The 14,429-nt window shown below is 32.8% G+C and overlaps 1 protein-coding gene across 5 annotated transcripts in view; it reads right to left on the bottom strand.

Annotated features, from left to right (window-relative positions):
* Positions 1-14,429, bottom strand: part of LOC145688072 (cell adhesion molecule Dscam1-like) — a 1,774,182-nt gene that overhangs the window by 1,475,278 nt on the left and 284,475 nt on the right. The gene's annotated exons all lie outside the window — the stretch shown is intronic.

The raw sequence follows: 14,429 nt of genomic DNA, 5'->3' as shown, positions 1-14,429 counted from the left end.
CAAATAGAACATTTTTAAAACAAAAATTATCATGAAACATAATTTTCAAATTGAGGTAGCACGTTCACGTTATTGGTACATTTTAATCCCAAGCTCTGGGGATGTTTAAAATACAATAAAGAAAACATACACTATATTTATAAGCGAATAATTTTTAGGTGGTTTGTAATGAAAAATTTTCTTTTATTTATTTATTTATTTATTTATTTATTTATTTATTTATTTATTTATTTATTTATGTAGTATTTCTTATTTAAAATGGCGGAGTTAAGGCATAACCTTTTCTTCCACTCAACCATTTACACCTTTCTTTTACAGTCGGATCTCATTTTTTTTATGACGAGAATAAAAAAATATATACAGTTAGGCACGTTAAAGAGTTACCGACATACAGAACAATATAGAAAATAAAACATGAAAAATGAAAACGAAACTTATTACATATAAAATAAACACTAAAACAAACAAGAGACAATGCTAGACATGTTGAACTATACAAGGAGAAACAAAAATATCAATCTTGATTACATATAACATAAAATATGTTCCTATGATTCACTTTCTATAGATAAAATGATGCACCTACTTAAGTGATTGTGTATAATGTATACGTTCATACACATGTATCAGAAGGGAATAGAAAAGAAAACAAGAAAAAATAGAAAGAGAAAAGAAAAACGAACGACTGCATGGTAACGCCAGGAATAGTTTCGTGTGTAACAACTTTTTTCTTTTTCTTTTTTTTTTAACTTACTGAAGACCTTAATTAGAAATATATTCTTTAAGCCGACGTTTAAAAGTCAACACTGAATCAGAGTTTCTGATGCTTTCAGGGGTGTCATTCCAAGCTTTGGTGGCAAATAGTGTGAAAGATTTGGAAAATAAATTCGATTTGTGCGTTTGAACGGCGAGTGTTGTATTTCCTTTAGACCGGGTATTTAGTGGATGAGTATCGCCGAGAAATTTAAATTTAGAGGATAGATAAGTAGTTTTTTTTTTTTTTTTTTTTTTTTTTTTTTTTACAATTAATCATTTTATATAAAAGTGTTAGAGAATGAATGCGGCGGCGGGTGCTTAGATTGCACCATCCTAGTTGCTGATAACAATGGGAGATGTGGTCGAAGCGCTTTTTATTAAATATAAATCGAACGCAGGCATTCTGAATGCGCTGTAAACGTTTTGCCAGATCTTCGGTTAAATCAGCATATGCTGCATCACAATAATCTAAATGAGAGATTATCATTGACTAAACCCGGGACGCTTTAATGGATTCCGGAAGAAGGTTTTTTAAACGTTGAAGAGAATGGAGGGAGCCGTAAGCTTTCTTGCATACTCTATTAATATGGTCTGTCCAATTTAGGAATTTATCGATCTGGAGTCCTAGGCTATTGACGCTATCGCTTACAGGAATGGCTACGTTGTTTACAAGAACATTCGGTAGGCTTGTAATATTGATTGTGGAGAGTAGTTTACGAGAACCAAGCATGATATATTTAATTTGGTTGGGTTTACTTGCAGTCCATTGTTACGTGCCCATGAGCAGATACTTTCAATGTCACTGTTTAAGTGATCAATCGCGGTTGTTAAATTTAGGTGATTAGGAGTTAAATAGCATTGTATATCATCTGCATATAAATGATATTTACAATGGGTGATGTGCTCAAGTAAATCGTTGTTGTATAAGGAAAACAGAAGAGGTCCTAGGACGATGCCCTGCGGGACTCCACATGGAACAAGTTTCGTATTGGAACATATGTTATTACTGACAACTTTTTGTTTTCTATTTGATAAATAGGAGCTAAACCAAGATAAAGTTGACTGGGGAAAGTTGTAGAAGGAAGACAGTTTGGCAATCAGTATGTCATGGTCTATAGTTTGGAAAGCTTTAGAAAAATCTAGTAGGATAACAGTGTAATTTGGCGTTCATCCATAGCGGCACGAATATCATCAGTGATATTTACTAGAGCAGTGCAAGTGCTGTGCTGAGATCTGAATCCTGACTGAAATGGATTTAAGATGTTATTTTTTTCGAGGAACTTAGTTAATTGGTCATGTATTATATGCTCTAATGCTTTGGAGAGTGCAGGGAATATACTAATAGGACGAAGATCTTCTGCTTTTGTTGGATTTTTATTTTTAGGCAATGGCCGAACGTGAGAGTTTCCAAATTGATGGAAATTCTCCGGTTGTGATGGAACTATTAAAAATATGCACAATCACATCTACAATGAACGGTAATATTTTTTTTAAATAAGAATGATTGGCAAGTCGTCAGCTCCTGAAGCAGGTGATTTGATTTTGTTTATTGCCTTCATAACTTCCGGAGCAGTGACGAGGTGAAGGTTAAATATATTTTTTACAGGGCTCGCTTTTGTTTTTAAATATTTTTCAAAGTATTTATTTTATCTGGCGTGATATTTGGTGTATAGCATAGCTGTTCATTTATGGTGTCTATATGAAGGTCTGGAAGTTTATATATTTTGGCTTTGACACCAGTACCAAGGAACTTCAGTTTTTGCCATAGCTCTCGTGGTTGAGTCGTATGGCTCAGGAGACTTCTAGCAAATTCGATTTTCACCTTGCGAACTTCTTGATTACAACGGTTTCGTAATTTTCTATATTCTTCCTGCATTAATGAGATGTTTGATTTTTGTTCTAAAGCCGCCCTGTAACGTCTGTGGGCAGAGTCTCGAAGTGCCATGAGCGCGAGTATATCATGGTTAATCCAGGGATTGGGGGGTCTACGCACACTTTTCCTTCTGAAAGGGGCATGCTTATTATATAATTGCTGCACAAAATATTAAAAAGTGTTACCTTTTGATCCAGAGTGGGAGCACAGTAAACTAAGTACCACGGCACGAGATTTGTGTCTTCGTATAACGCGTTGTCATTTATTTGTTTTAGGTTCCTTTTATATACTACTCGCGGAACGTATTTTGGACATTTTATGTTATAAGTTAAAAAGAATGTCATTTCGGCTTATACCTGGCACGGATACTTGACCTACATTTGTTACTTTACAAGTATCAGAGACTATTATGTGGTCAATTAACGATTCGTTCATCTCAGGCTGTAAAGTACAAAAATAAAGATTTAGAGAATTAATATAGCTTTTATATCGCAGCACCTCGGATTTAGACGTCAAAAGATCATAGTTCATGCCCCCCCCCCTAATTATGATGTTACTGTACTGGGGGATAACTTGGGAGATCGCTTCTTCAAAATTTTCAAAGTTTGTATTAGGTGGGCGATAAACGGAGATCAATAGAATATGTTTATTTTGTATATTCAGATCGAGCATGAGGTATTCTGCAGAAGCGGAATATAAACTGGGGGATTGATCTAGTATTTTCACTTTAACGTTTCCTTGCATCATGAGGTGAATTTTTACCTTATTTTGCATTATTATACCTGATGAATTGCAACACCAAACAACAAGATTAAATATGTATGTTGGAAAAAGCCTCACATCAAATTTAGTCAACATCAAAAGAGTTTTACGAGAGGTACCAAGGAACAGACACATAACTAGCAATCGAGTCGATTTGTAGAAATTTCGTTAATGATTGCTTCAATTGCAAACTCACAAGTCGAATAACTAGTGATGTTGTGCATTTTTGAAGCGAGCGATCTTCTCTCTGACAAATTCGGGGTCAAACTAGAGAAGTAAGTCTCTAATGTCCAACAAAACACACACTATATTCTATAAAAATCTTAGGGTTGACCACATTCGATAAAATTACATTCTTGTTCACGGTGTTTACATAAATCTTCGAGCGGCTGTAGCGGGTACAGTTAAACCTGATATTTAATTGATTTCAACTGAACGAGTAGGAAATCACGCGAAAACCTCAGTAAACACAAACATGTTATGTTACAAGTGAAATACTCATACTTGTAAAAACCGTCCTTCATAAGAATTTTTCCCTACCAAAACTGACTTTTTGTTATCATTTAAACAGTATTGTTGTGTTTTGTTATGTCCTAGTACTTAGTGATTCGATTCAACGCCTGCAGAACGTAATATTTCACATGCTACTAAAAATATGAAAGTCTACCACCATGTCCGTTTGATTGCAATAGAATGAGTTCAGCGTATAAGTTTTTGTTTAGAAATACATAACGTAGTCACGACGGCATGGTTGCCTCAGGTTGCAGATCGAGGAGAAAGCCTCTAGATATAGAGGTTAGCTGCGACGACAAACGACAAGGAGTGGTCCTCCAGCTTGGGGATTTGGGTAAGGCTAACAATCTCATCCTGTAAAAGAAGTCACTTGTTCAGAAACATTCACATAATTCTCGGACAAGGACTAATAACTTGGCACGAATCACCAAAAAAAAAAAAAAAAAAAATGGACACGAGATTTGGAACATGGAATATTAGAAGTCTTTATAGGTCAGGCGCGTTAAAATCTGTAACGAGTGAGTTAGAGAAATACAGGATGGTCCTAGTAAGAGTTCAGGAAGTTAGGTGGGAAGGAAATGGAACTGGGAATTCCGGAAATTTTACGTTACTTTGCGGGGAAGGAAATAAAAGCCACCAATTAGGAAGAGGACTTTTCGTTAACAAACCAATAATGTCAGCAATTAAGCGGGTTAAATTTGTTAATGACACACTTTCTTTTATTACTCCTAAGGATCGGTGGTGTGATATTATTGTTTTAAATGTAGAAGTAGAATATTTTAAATGTAGAATTTACGAAGAAGTAGAACAGATATTTGACCAACTCCCGCGAACAATATGAAAATTTTATTAGGGGATTTCAATGCGAAGGTAGGATGAGAGGATGTCTTCAAACCTATAATAGGGAACGAAAGTGTGCATAAGGATAGTAATGACAACGGTGCAACATCCGAAAACTTTATCATGAAGAGTACAGAATTCCCACATCGCGACGTTCATACATACACTTGGACCTCACCAAACGAACAAAAATAAATAAATAAATAAATAAATAAATAAATAAATAAATAAATAAATAGATCACACTTTGGTAGATAGAAGAAGAAAATCTAGCATAATTGATGTTCTGTTGTTTAGAGGGGCTGATTGTGACACTGATCACTACATGGTAGCAGAGATAATAAGAGAGGGACTATCATTGAATAAAGGAAATATTCAACGTATGAAAACGGAAAGACATTAGATGAGAGCCAGGTAAGAGAGGAATACCAGATTGACGTTTCGAATATATTCTCGGTTTTAGAAGATTCGGAGTGCACTAGTATTGAGGATACTTGGATTGAAATGAGAGATAGCATTAAAATTTCAGCGAAAAAAAAATAGAACATGCGGAAATACATAGGAACAAACCATGGTTCGACCAGGAATGCATTAAACTAACTGAGAAGAGAAAGCAGGCAAAATTACGTTGGGAACGAAATAACTACACAACATTTTGTAGACATCATGCGGGAACTTCCAAACTTTTAGAACAAATAAACGCGATTCTTTGAAACCTAAAATTAAGGAGCTTGAAGATAATAGTAAAAATAAGAAAAAAAGATCGGGACATGTATAAGGGGATCAACGAATTTAGGAAAGGCTATCACCCTCATGCTTATATATTTTTTGAAAAAAGCTAACAAACATCATCACTGATACAGATAGCATCTTAAATAGTTGGAAATGTTTCTTTGACGGTTTGCCTAATACGCAGCCAAAAACTAATGTGTGTGGAGAAAAGAAAATGTACACCGCAGAACCGTATATTCCAGAACCTAACCGAATAGAAGTACAAATCGCTATAAAAAATAAAGAAAAGAAAAAACTAATCTCCGGGTGTAGACGAAATTCCGTCTGTAGACTAAATTCCGACTGAGTTAATTTTAGCTGAAACAAAATATACAAACTAATTCCCCTTATCTGGAACAAGCAAAAATTGCCACAAGAGTGGAAAGAATCAATCATTGTTCCCACTCATAAGAAAGGCCATAAATAATTATAGAGGCATTTCTCTTCTGTAAACATCCTATAAAATCCTTTCAAATATTATATTAGCAAGATTGACCCCATACTCAAATGAAATTATTAATTATCAGTGCGGATTTAGACGAAATCGATCAACTATCGACCAAATATTTGCCATTCGCCAAATACTTGAAAAAAAAGTGGGAATACAATACTCCGGTACATCAACTATTTATTGATTTTAGGAAGGCGTACGACTCGGTTAGGAGAAAAACATTATGCAACGTTCCTACAGAACTTGGAATACCGAGAAAGCTAATTAAATTAATTAAGATATGTTTAAATGAATCCGAAAGTAAAGTTCGGGTAGGATTTTTTTTCCTACGAGCTTTCACGTCGAGAATGGCCTGAAGCAAGGTGATTCGCTGTCGCCATTATTATTCAACTTTATCCATGAATACGTTATTTAAAAAAGTCAAAGATAACAACCCGGACCTAGAGGTAAATGGTATTCACCATGCTATGGCGTAGGCTGATGATGTAAATTTTTATAGGGGATGATAGGAGAACGATAGAAAGAAATGCAGAGATCTTATTAAACGCTTGCAGGCACATGGGTTCAGAAGTAAATGCAGAGAAAACTAAATACATGGAAGTGTGTCGGGATCGAAATACGGCAAATTCTGGATACGGTAAAATATCAAATAATATTTTTGATAAAGTGGATACTTTCAAATATCTAAGATCAATATTAACAGACGAAAACCATATTCACGAAGAAATTAAATGTCGACTAAAAGCAGTAATTCCTGTTATTATTCTGTTCAAAATCTCTTGTGGTCGCGAAATCAGTCGAGAAGTTTGAAGCTTAAACTATACAAAACGATAATCATGCCTGTTGTTCTGTGTGGTTGCGAAACATGGTCGCTTACTATGAAGGAAGAACGTAGACTAAAAGTATTTGAGAACAAGATCCTGAGGCAAATGTTCGGACCCAAGAGGAATGGGAATGGGGAATGGCGGAAACTTCATAACGAGGAACTACATAATTTATACGGTTTACCAAACATTGTTAGGTCATCAAATCTAGGTGGCTCAGGTGGGCAGGTCATGTAGCCAGGATGCAAGAAAATAGGAACGCTTTCAAAATCTTAACTGGAAGACTAATCGGAGAACGACCATTAGGAAGATCTATTGACAGGTGGAAGGACAATATTAAGATGGATCTCGCAGAGATAGGAATACAAAGTCAAAACTGGATGCAGTTGGCTATGGGTAGAAGTCAGTGGAGAGCTTTTGTGAACGCGGCATTGAACCTCCGGGTGCCATAGGCCATAGAGTTAGATACATAACTCAAAATTTGACCACACATAAGTAGGAAACAAACAAACAAACAAACAAAAACTAAACATAATATGCAGCACACACATGCACACACACACTTGTACAGCAGGTTAAGGTGTAAGTGCATTCCAAATTTGTTTCCAATCAGATTAATTACACATTTATGGAGAGCTCCCTCTTGACTATAAACTTAGCATACGTGTCTCTGTACCTGAGACCTGAGTTAGATTTCTGGTAGGAAATAATTTAATCCGAATTCAACGTTATGCTCCAGCTGCACATGTCAAATAGCTTCGCGGGTGAAAGGGACGCTAAACTTAAATTCAATCCAATTCAAACATATATATGAGTTTTTGTTTATATAATTTTGCGCAACATTTTGTTCGTATTTTACAGGAAAAGGTCTAATTAATAACTACAGCACAACATGATTTATTTTAAGGAATTGGAGAGATAAATTTTAGTGCATTGGCGCGTACCTTTTATCGTATATTGAAGTTTTTTTTTTTTTTTTTTTTTTTTTTTTGCGTGTGGAATTTGTTCTCTAACCAGTTCTTTTTAGTGTCCAGTTCATGAATCCAAAAGAAGAATGCCTTTTGTTTTTCCATTGATACAGAAATCCGTAGAGCATGCCTCAATTCAAACACCAATTAACACGTCGATCATATTTCTTTGGATATAATACGAATAAGCAGTTTTAAAATTAAGCCTATAGTTACTTAATTTTCTTTGTTACGTTGCGTATCACAAATGCCAAACTAGAACAACATTCCTGGAAATGTTTGACTGTCCCTCGTATTGGAATCATAAACTATCAATTTTCCCAATACGTATCATATATGGATCAATACTGTAACAATAAGTCTCCAGAACTGTTACTTATATTACAAGGTAGAAAAAGCATTTCTTAGAAACTGTAAAAATAATGGCATGGTGTAAAGATAATGATATGAATAACAATTGTTTAAAAAGTAAATGTATGACCTACAGTAGCAAATCTCAACACTATGTGAGTCAATACGAAATACAAGATACAACATTACAAATGGTTGATACAATGAATGATTTAGGGGTAAGATTTGGCAAGCCGTTACGCTTTTTTTATCTTATACAGAATATATGTAATGATACAAGGAAAATGACTGGGTACCTGTTTAATCAATAGCCTACTTTTTGTCAGTCATATACCTATGTAAGCTTATACATAAACTGCTGGCAAGATCAAAACTAGAATGGGCACTGCCGGTTTGGAACAGTCTAACGAAACTGAAAACGGTTTAAATGGGCTTTATTGGAATACTTTATTTTAATTTAAGACTCAATTGTGACTCAAACACGTTTGAATACCGGAATATACATTAAACACACATAAAATCTACATTAAACACAAACACACACACCGTGTGTGTGTCTGTGTGTTTGTATTTAATGTAGATTTTAAAGTTCCAATATTAGGACCCTAAAATTAATACAGAATATTTGTATATGCCGTATTATAGTGTTACAATAACATTGAAGTATATGACAGTTTTGCATTTTTTTATTCATTTCTGCTCTCAGCTGTTTTCAGGACGCAAATAAAGTTATTATTATTATTATTATTATTATTATTATTATTATTATTATTATTCGTAGTAGTAGTAGTAATATTTGGTACGAAATATCCTGTAAAGTACTTAATTTATTTATATTGTAACTCAATTGTTTCGCAACGATTAGTAATATCGAGTGGAGTTGTTTTTATGCTTGCATGTGATTAATTTTCTTATATATATATATATATATATATATATATATATATATATATATATATATATATATATATATATATATATATATATATATATATGTATATATTCGCCGTGCATTTACAAAGTATTAAATAAAACATCATACTTGCAAACAAATTTGTAAATGGTCTTAACGATGATGAATGTGGTAATGTGTATCCGTTTGCTAAAAACAATCAATGACAAAACCCCACCTGGACCCAATTAATTATTGGATGAGTCAAAATGACTTCATCGGGATTCTAGGTATTTCTAACCATCCTAGACTAAAATTGTATATGAAAGCCGATTTGTTTGGCAGCTTTATCTGTATAAATTATTTAAAAAGAAGAACTTGAAGAAAAATATGATACTAAACTCAGGTACTATTCCATAGCATTATAATAATAAATTCGAGACTGTGTACTCCCAGACAGACAAATGAGAATAATAAAGTTAGTTATAAAATATGGTAGTTTCAATTAGTTCAATGTGTTGACATAGATTATTATTATTATTATTATTATTATTATTATTATTATTATTATTATTATTATTATTATTATTATTATTACTGTTTTATATGTTGTTTTATATTGTATTATATATTGTTAATAAACACTTACTTGACGAGACCAGAATATCGTTTTAGGAATCGTGTCTTCATTGGTCCCCCTGTAGCTACATCTCTGCATATGTCCGTATAGCAAGTAGACACTTATCTAATATGAAACTCAATAATCTAGTACTAGCTTCATTTTTTATGTAAACTTTTATAGCATAGAAACAAAGAGGAATGATCCCAATGGATATGACCCTACCTTTATCCACCAAACTCCTGCCTAAAGGAAAAAGGGTCCTTTTTTCATTTTTTTCTTTCCCTTGATATCCTTACAAAATGGCAAGTGAACAACGAGTTTTCCCTCATAACTTTCCTCAAATAGGTTTGCTGAAAGTTAAAGTCATTTGTTGTTGTTAAAAGCTCTTCAAAAACCAATTTCTGTGAAATTTAGATTTCAACGACAAGGCTGTTTTTTTTTTCCTTACCTGTGAGCAGAGAAAAAAAAAAGACCTGGTTCCACCTCCCAGTGGTTTTTATTGGTGCTTTTTCTTTTGTTTCTATGCATAATACTTACAGAAAGGACTTTCAATCCAAAACAGTACAAAAGCTTCGGAGTGCAGGAATGAGGGCGCTTACAGTGACAAGCTCTCTCCGTTACAATTGTTGCAAACAAACTTTCAACTCTGGGTGTAGTCTGTGCTTTCGCCTCCTCCACCAAAACTACATTCTAACTAGATGAGTCTTCCGGGCTTCCTGCTTGTGAAGCCATATTGATTGTTACAATTGTTTCCCAGATTAGAGTAAGTTTCTGTTGTGCAAACTAACTCGTATGTAACACAGCAGTACAAGAAAACTACCTCCTACTTTGAGAATGAGATACGACACGACTCTCCTCCAGCATTCAAATTTTACTTCAGGCATGAATATGTTATTTTAAAGAAAAAAAAAAAGTAGACCGAGTTTACCTTTTCAGGAATTAAGGTTTCCACTCGCAGGCTGACATAAAAAATATTTAAAGTGTACACAACACACATCAATATTAAACTATTTAGTTCGTCATTGTTAGCAAAGAGAGAAATATGGCGATGACTTTCAGTAAGCCGTAACAGGCTGTTTTATATTTGAAGCTGTATAAGGTACATTCCGTTCACTGACTTCTTCAAGTTGTATTATACGTAAGGACTTTTACGGATAAACTTGATGGGATGATATTTGCATTTGCTTCAGACGAAGGAAAGTGCTTTTGATTATGTATTGTAAATCGATATTGTTTTGTTTATTCTTTATTAAGATGGGTTATTTATGAACGTTTTTCAAGGCTACTTAAGATTCAGTAAAAAATCTTATATTACCTGATATTTAGTGGGCTATCTACTTTTAACAAGATATGACACATTAAAATACATTGCTTGATATGTATTGTTTGCATTCCCAGTGTTAGTTAATTGCATAAACTTCTATATGTAAAAAAACGCAAATGAAATATTAATACTACGCTAGGCCTATTTCAATGGTCACTCGCACTATGGTTTTGACAATTAGGTACTATAATTGGTACTAGAAAGTTGTCCCTGCGAAAATAAAACTTACAATACTTAAAACTCTTCCCTTATTGAAGCACTACATAGTGTAAAATGGGTTGTGTTCTTCTGAAATTCAAATGATCATCGATTAATTAAATTCAATACCACATACCATTTTATGCAGTTCCTGAATACACCTCTTTTGTTTTGTACGACAAGTAGACTATACTTAACTCATTTTGTCAAGAATATTTCTTATGCTCTAAGTTTGTACTTTCCGCAAAGAAATCTCCTTATGTTTATCTCAAAATCACATATGTTATCAAGTGTATTTTTTTCAACATATATGAGCTAATATTGATAGATTACAATATTTAAGAGAACACTGAGAAACTCTTCACATTTCAGTATATGTTTACATTGTAATTGTATTTCATAGATTTCTTATGACAAACTGCACTGTATATATCTATCTACGTTTAGTATAACTTAGTATAATTGCAGTATCACTAAATGACATATTTATTACATTGCCTCAACTATATCTTCATATATATATATATATATATATATATATATATATATATATATATATATATATAAGGATACATCTGATACAATATTATCTTATACCAAATCAGAGATTTTCGTACGAGTATATTACTATTTTGCATCACACCCCTAGAATTCAAAATGCCAATTGTAGGCAAAATAATACAGCTATTCTCTTCTTAGTAATTCCGTAACGAATATTTCTGAACAACGGACAAACTTGTACTGTTTACTTTGTGTAAAGAACGCGTATTTTTTTTGTGATTTATTGAAAGAAGTAGCTACATTGGGTAATGAATTTGGTGATATTAACAAAAAAAAAAAAATGCATTTTTGAACAATATCACTAGACTACTATCAGTTAGTATGCATATATCATATTTGAATATATATATATATATATATATATATATATATATATATATATATATATATATATATGAACAAGATTATGAGGTAGCGTTTTTAACATTATTAACACGTAAGTCGACCCGACCTCGACACGCCATCTCTTGGTAGAAAGGTAGATTATTTAAGTGTTGCCAAAAACACAATATACCAGAATATTAAGACGGGCCGGTTTTACGTGCCGCATCCTGTATATATATATATATATATATATATGACAACCGGCGGATACGTATTTATGTACTAACAAAAACAATGGAAACCTAAAATAGATGTTTCAGTGTTCAAGGTATATCCAATTTAATAAAAAAAAAGTAAGAACATACGTATGTTTAATTAACATGATCATACAAATAACAATATTATACATAATGAACAGTTTCAGTGAGTAGCTGTCTGATAACAGAATGAGAACTCTCTATAGAGAATTGAATTTCCATTTTATCCCAGGTAAAAATTTGATTGAGTTTGAGCTTGATAACTGAGTTTGAAAGTGGATAGGAGAGTTTTGACCTACAACATCACACTTCTCTGAGATCTTTTTTTTTTTTTTTTAGTTTAGAAGTTAAAATTTCGTTTTTATCACAAGTTACATTACACAATATTATTTCGCAGGATAGAGAGGGTAATAGTAAAAGTCGTCTCGTATTAGTACCTTAATATGTGATTTGTCATAATTTTGTAATTCACATTCGTAGATACATTAATTTCTATGAGATATCTAATAATAATGAAATACTAGTAATTAATTATTCCTGAAGGCTTATTTGAGGCAATGAATTATTATTAATATCATTATTAGCCATTGTTGCATTCAAGGAGAATAATTCTGAACTGTTTCGTTTACAAATCCTTTACAGTAGCAACTCATAGTTATGTAATTGTTTAAGGGAGATGACTTTTTGCATGAACGAATATCATTCAATTTAAAGAGAAAAAACATACTAAAAGTGCAGCAAATTAAATTTTATTACTTGAAAATGCATCATATTTAATTGTTCAGAAAAAGAAACATGTCTAAAATGCAATTGGCAATACTCATTTTGATTCTATGTGTCTACTTGCAAGTTTGCATTAGGAGTGAATCAACTCGAAATAAAACAATACTGGAATAGAAAATCATTGTACTATTAAACAAGCAACTTATTCCAAAATATTGTCAGAGTTTTGCAATTTATTGGTGCGAACAAGATTTGTGGAAGCAGGAAGGAAAGCAATACCGTACTTTGACATAAACATATCCAGTTTTGCCTTAAATATGGTACGAAACTAAAGTAAATCGTTTCGAACAAGCTGCTAAAACATTAATTACACGATAATGAATCGCGGGATAAATTTGTGTTGTCTAATCGACTGCAACAGAGGAACCAGCCAAAAGCATGCACGAGGCCTCCCACGTTTCGAAAACATGATCATATATTTCCCCTTAAACATGTGTTAAGCGATCTCTACATGCAGGTTGTCGACCATGCGTAACATTACCGGCTTATGAGAAGCACCAATTTAGCACGGATGGAAGCTCTTAATTTTAATTTCAAACGCTTGCTCTATACTTTGATTTTTTTTTACTAAAAAAACAACTACCATACGAACTACTAGTTACACGTATATGTGTGAATTTTAATATACGATATTAAATGATTTTTATTGAAATTTTCCGAGCAATATTTTGACTATATATATATTGCATTCTATTTGCGTACATGCATGCATAAGAATTCAAAGTATGCTACAATTATAGCTGCATGTATAGAATTATTTTACCTTCGCACATATTAAATATGTTTAATTATATACAAAGACAAATGCGGAAGTTATTCAATATCATTGTTCGTGTTTTGCTACAGATCAAAATTGTATATATGGTGCATGTTAATGTGCGTCATTGCTGGAATTTTATGTGCCATTGCTAGATGTGCACGTGTCATCTTCAGCAGACATAACAACTGACACAACTAGTAATTAGCAATTCATATTATTAAATGTGTAATACATAATCTATTCCAGTTGTATTTTTTTAATATCAATTATATCAACATTCTTCTTAGCATCAACAATTTAGTTTTGCCGAAGTTTTCGAAAATTACTCATCATAATTTATCCTCAAGTATGTCATTTTGTTCAGTTTCTTCCCACTTTGCCTAATTCCTACTTTGCTTAACAGTTTATCAGCTGTCAATCGCAGATAATAATCACATCGGCCATTTTAGGTGAAATGCGAATTCCAATTGCAATTACACCTAACGATTTTATTAGGAAGGAAATACTCCATATATAGAAGATCTGGCAGGGTTTCTATACTTATATATAAATGTCAGAAACTTAATTACAAAAACCACATTTATTTAAACTAAATATAA

Source organism: Thermobia domestica, chromosome 6 (genome assembly GCF_964235325.1).
Source record: "Thermobia domestica chromosome 6, izTheDome1.hap1.1, whole genome shotgun sequence".
Taxonomy (NCBI): Eukaryota; Metazoa; Arthropoda; class Insecta; order Zygentoma; family Lepismatidae; genus Thermobia; species Thermobia domestica.
Note: the sequence above shows the minus strand (reverse complement) of the source record. Positions and strands in the feature narration are given on the sequence as shown.